Raw genomic sequence first — 6,678 nt, 5'->3', positions numbered from 1 at the left:
TGTATAAAGTGTTTTGTTGGTGTAGCTAAAGCTTGATGTATTGTCAAGTATGCTTTATATCCTGTCCCATTTGATTGTTTGTCAATGATTCTTTTGTTATGAAACTGACTTAATTGGGTAATCAATGAGTATATCACCAGTACTACAGTAGGGGACTATAGGTTTGTACTCCATCTGTCAGTCCCCCACCAGTACTACAGGAGGGGACTATAGGTTTGTACTCCATCTGTCAGTCCCCCACCAGTACTACAGGAGGGGACTATAGGTTTGTACTCCATCTGTCAGTCCCCCACCAGTACTACTGGAGGGGACTATAGGTTTGTACTCCATCTGTCAGTCCTCCACCAGTACTACTGGAGGGGACTATAGGTTTGTACTCCATCTGTCAGTCCCCCACCAGTACTACTGGAGGAGACTATAGGTTTGTACTCCATCTGTCAGTCCCCCACCAGTACTACTGGAGGGGACTATAGGTTTGTACTCCATCTGTCAGGCCTCCACCAGTACTACTGGAGGGGACTATAGGTTTGTACTCCATCTGTCAGTCCCCTACCAGTAATATGTCCCTGTGTTATATCTATGGATGATATACTAGTACATGTATTATCTAATTCTTCATCTTAAACTGCCAAATTTTGTGTGAAGTACATCTGGATAATGTAATATTGAATACTATGATAACCTTTTTATACCATACTCTACAAAAGAGGTATTGCTCTTTTTTAACCATGCATGTGTCGAAATGTTTGAGGAATTTCCTGAAGTCTACATCATCTATTTACAGTAATTGCCAAATTTTTCATAAATGAAGACTTTTTGGGATAGTGGAATATTTTGAGGTAAATCAAGTCTCCTATGAGGCAACTCCTCTATACAGAGTTGTGGTCCTTTATTTATTTTATATATCATACATTGGCTTCAGACTAGATATTTCTTGTGATTTATATATTGAATGAATTTTCATATATTAACCCAAAGAATGAAAATGTGCCATGTTACATATATAGGGTAAATTTTACTGAAAAGTGTTACCCAGAATAGGAAATTTTCTGTGTGGTTGACTTCGACAGTTGAGTGGTTAAAATCTACTATTATCAACTGTTACAAACAGCACTCATAACAGATCTAAAGGTTGTGATGTGTATCAACAGAGAATCATAATATGTAATAAATTAAAAAAAAATCCTGTGCAGGTGCAAGTAAAGAATGAAACTTGATTCATATCTATTAAATACTTTCATCAAACAAAGGTAGAAAATGTTTTCGGCAAATTTATTTAGCAGTAAATCACATTTTTTGCATAAGCTAATCCAACATCAAATGTCTTGCTTAAAAATTAATAGTAGGTGATGTTTAATCTGGGTGATACAGAGCGTATGTTGACGTAACCAGGGGTTACTTGGGATGCGAGGACATGTGTCACAAAATACTGAATAAATCATGATAATTTTGACATGTTTCTAATCTAAATGTAAATATTTAGTAGTGACATGATTTTATGCAGCATGGACATATTCATGAGCATGTCAAGAGTGTCATGATCATGGTATAAAGTCCATTTATATAAATTGTATTTATTTATATTAAGATGATAATGCATGTGTATGTCTGATTCAAAATGAATTATTCTTTAAACACAGTTCAGACAAATTAGTGTTATTTTTACTCCCACATTTCAGACTGTTTGATCTTCGTTAAGAGAGCGAGAGAAAAGAAATAAGGAAACAGCATTGATATATAACAATTTATTTTTACATAAAATTATCCCTTTGAAAATCTTTAAGAAAAGAAAGGTGTTTAGATCTGAGGTTATATGGTGTTATGGTGATGATGTTGAAAAATCTGGCTAAAGTACATCAGTCTATATAGCAAAGGTTGAAAATTGTAGCAAAAGTACATTGATCTATTCAGCAAACAACTTGTATACTAGATATCTCTTGAACCCTCTCAAAACAGCCATTTGTCAAAAGGTCAAACTGAACAACTTTTGGAAAAACAGTTTTGTCATCACACAATATGTAATAATGACGCAATTTGTAATAATGATGCAATTTGTAATAACAACAGAATTTGTAATAAAAGATTCAAAGTCTTCTTTTTAGCAATTGTCACCATATGGAAAGATATTATTTCCATTGTACATATTTCAACATAATTCTGTTAACAATATTCTTATTTATTACTTTTAATAACATTTTAAAATGATCACAAATTGCATCAAGTTGCTTGGTCACATCAGTGCAATTTGTAATAAAAAATTCAGTTTTTTTTACAGGATAAATTGTGATCAGATGCAAAGAAAATTTTCCCTTTTTTACATGTTTCAATCTTATTCTGTCAACAAAATATTTATTTACTACTCATAATTACACTTGATGCAGTTCGTAATTACTTTTTAAATGTCATTAAAAGTTGTTGATATTAAGTATTTTTTTATTACAAATTGCACCTTTTTTACAAATTGCTTGGTAATAGAGGTGATACATGCATCATAAACTGTTGAGGCCAGTCGGTAGGGGAAGCTTAGAGAGAGCTAGTACTTGGATCAGAGAAATGTTTTAATATCAACATTCAAAACAAAAAAAAGCCCTGTGGTTATACAGTAAATATCTTGTCGAAAGGGTGGAGTGTTGTCTATTGAATGACCCACAGAGTTATGTCCCTTTGATTCTTCTATTGAATGACCCACAGAGTTATGTCCCTTTGATTCTTTAAAGAAATTATTATTCAAAAACATATCTTAAATGATCATGTTGAAATAAGTATCTTAGTATGGTGTGGTAAATGGGGGATTTTAATAAAACTGCTAAAACTGACAATCGTTGCATAAAGACTCATCAATTCTGCTGATTTTTGTTGTTTTTGGTCAGGCTATAAAGAGATTTTTTTTTTGAAATAAATTTGTATGTTATATAGACTGCAATTACCCACCAGTAGATGTCTCAGTATTATCACCTATATTTGTGTTTTGATGTAAGTGTTTGTTTGGATACTTTTTTAATATCATGTTCTTTTTTAGCATTATACTTTAGATCAATGTCTGGAAAATTCCTGAATTACTGAAGCTCAAGTGTGATCAGCAGAAGCCAAAATGTGTGTAACCCATCACTGTATTCATAATTAGAATGAAAAAGACGTCTTATTTTTGTATGGACATTTGTCTCGCACTTACAATTTCATGTTGAGCACTCACTTTAGGATAAATAACAAATTGCAAACATTATCTTCATCTTAAGGTGTTTTATGTCATAAAATTGTTACAGGATTAAATATATTTTTTAAAATGGAAGAAGTCAAAAAGATTTGGAAAAATTCTTCAGGAGAAAATGAAAATACTGCATCTGAACATTTGTAACAGATGTTGGAGTGATCTTTTTCAATGCTTTAATGTATATGTGCTTACCAATATACTGTATTGTCTCATGAGCAATATTAATATATCTAAATTATTCAATTCTTGCAATGATTATAAAGAAGAAAAAGAAAGAAAGCAAAAGTGATCTTGGTTTTTACATATTCACAATATATATACATGCATATGAAAATGAACATTTTTGAATATAAATTTTGATGAAGAACTGATATAGAAAATATTTTCATCAATGAAGATAAATAAACATTGTAAAACTCTCTTAATTAAGTTTTTTTTTTTTTTTGTAATTATAGGAAATGTCATGATGAATAAAATTGAATGATAAAAAAAACCCCATTAATTCCACTAAAAACTGGGGCCAGAGGGGCGGGGCCCAATAGAAGTCTGTAAGTCCTTTTGCATTTTTGAAACCATTGAAATCCCCACTCCATACCCCATATAGCATCGCTGGACACCAAGAGATAAACACGATACTGTTAAATATAGGCCTTGGGGTCTTTCCCTTGGGACTCCCCCCCTAATGTAAAACTAGGCCCAAAGACTTTCCCCACCGCAAGAGACTTAGTTTCCTTAAACACAATCATGTTGTAAAAACAATCCCTTGGTTCTTTTCACACCCCCTAGGGAGTCTAGACTTTGTTTCTGGGTTGTATCTTTAAAGCAGTTGAGATCCCCCATGCATTAAGCCTATTTAGCATTATTCAATATCAACAAATAAAGCTACATTTGTATTAAAGAATTGAACATGAACAATATTTTTTAATTGGTCAAATCCAACCAGGTGAGTGATACAGGCCCTGTGGGCCTCTTTTCATATCTTGAATTTAAATTATTTTTTTACAATACATTTGTACCACATATCATGAGCAAACATCACAGATGTTTAAACAGACAAAAGATTGACTGTTTTACTATTTATGAATATGCATTAAAGCTGTAAATTTTAGGGAGAACATTACACTTTACAGCCTCTTTGCTATTATGTTGCTATTACCAACCACAAAGTGCTTGTTAGGGTGTTACATTGTTATTTGCTTTGAAGTTCCCACAACATGAACCATAATCTAGGTACGTGGAGACGGCAATCATGTAGAGCCAAACCTGTCTACAGAGACAGCTCAAGGGAGACCCCAAAAATGGTCTTTATAGACAGGTTGAGATTTTTGAGCCAACCAGCAGATTTGGAACCCCCATAAGTCACTTGATATTAAAAGGAAAAACACACAACAACACGTTTTTAGTACTTTTGTCGAATCTTGGCGATTCTTCAGACTGTTTATTCAAAGAAACGTATGGTGACATCCTCGGTTATGACGTCACTTTCATAGTGATGGAATCAACCTTGTATATTTAAGGATTGTATCTCATTTTGACTGTGTATACGTTAGTATGCCCGCAGTTGGCAACGAACATTTCCTATGGTTAGCGCGTGAGGTACAATCATTATATTTACATCAGACAAATCGTATAAATACAGTACGAAGAAAATATAATTCAGGATGTGTTGGTATCTACGGCAGTTGTGGTCGCTAAGATAATATATTTCTAGTGAATCTGCTTAACCAGTATTGTTAACAAAATTAAAAGAAATAACTTAATATCTTTAGCCCATCATCAGGTGGTGGGCTATTCAATAGTCCGTGGTCCGTCCGTCTGTCCGTCCGTAAACAATTCTTCTTAACTATCACTATTTCTCAGAAAGTACTGAAGGGATCTTTCTGAAATTTCATATGTAGGTTCCTCTTGGTCCCTAGTTTTGCATATTTCATTTTGGGACCAGTGGGAAAACAACATGGCCGACTGGCAGCCATCTTGGATTTTGACAATTGAAGTTTGTTATCGCTATTTCTCAGAGAGTACTGAATGGATCGTTCTGAAATTTCATATGTAGGTTCCTCTTGGTCCCTAGTTATGCATATTTCATTTTGGGACCAGTGGGAAAACAACATGGCCGACTGGCAGCCATCTTGGATTTTGACAATTGAAGATTGTTATCGCTATTTCTCAGAAAGTTTTGAAGGGATCTTTCTGAAATTTCATATGTAGGTTCCCCTTGGTCCCTAGTTATGCATATTGCATTTTCGGATTGATTAGAAAACAACATGGCAGGCAGGCAGCCATCTTGGATTTTGACGATTGAAGTTTGTTATTGTTATTTCTCAGAAGGTACTGAAGGGATCTTTCTGAAATTTCATATGTGGTTTCCCTTGGTCCCTAGTTATGCATATTTCATTTTGGAAACAGTGGAAAAACAACATGGCCGACTGGCAGCCATCTTGGATTTTGACAATTGAAGTTTGTTATCGCTATTTTTCAAAAAGTACTGAATGGATCTTTCTGAAATTTCATATGTAGGTTCCTTTTGGTCCCTAGTTATGCATATTTCACTTTGGGACCAGTCGGGAAACAACATGGCCGACTGGCAGCCATCTTGGATTTTGACAATTGAAGTTTGTTATCGCTATTTCTCAGAAAGTTTTGAAGGGATCTTTCTGAAATTTCATATGTAGGTTCCCCTTGGTCCCTAGTTATGCATATTGCATTTTCGGATTGATTAGAAAACAATATGGCAGGCAGGCAGGCAGGCAGCCATCTTGGATTTTGACGATTGAAGTTTGTTATTATTATTTTTTAGAAGGTACTGAAGGGATCTTTCTGAAATTTCATATGTGGTTTCCCTTGGTCCCAAGTTATGCATATTTCATTTTGGGACCAGTCGGAAAACAACATGGCCGACTGGCAGCCATCTTGGATTTTGACAATTGAAGTTTGTTATCGCTATTTCTCAGAGAGTACTGAATGGATCGTTCTGAAATTTCATATGTAGGTTCCCCTTGGTTCCTAGTTATGCATATTGCATTTTGGGACCAGTGGGAAAACAACATGGCCGACTGGCAGCCATCTTGGATTTTGACAATTGAAGTTTGTTATCGCTATTTCTCAGAAAGTACTGAATGGATCTTTCTGAAATTTCATATGTAGGTTCCTCTTGGTCCCTAGTTATGCATATCTCATTTTGGGACCAGTGGGAAAACAACATGGCCGACTGGCAGCCATCTTGGATTTTGACAATTGAAGTTTGTTATCGCTATTTCTCAGAAAGTTTTGAAGGGATCTTTCTGAAATTTCATATGTAGGTTCCCCTTGGTCCATAGTTATGCATATTGCATTTTCGGATTGATTAGAAAACAACATGGCAGGCAGGCAGGCAGCCATCTTGGATTTTGACAATTGAAGTTTGTTATTGTTATTTCTCAGAAGGTACTGAAGGGATCTTTCTGAAATTTCATATGTGGTTTCCCTTG

The sequence above is a fragment of the Pecten maximus genome, chromosome 6, assembly GCF_902652985.1.
Source record: "Pecten maximus chromosome 6, xPecMax1.1, whole genome shotgun sequence".
In the NCBI taxonomy this organism is placed as follows: domain Eukaryota; kingdom Metazoa; phylum Mollusca; class Bivalvia; order Pectinida; family Pectinidae; genus Pecten; species Pecten maximus.
Note: the sequence above shows the minus strand (reverse complement) of the source record.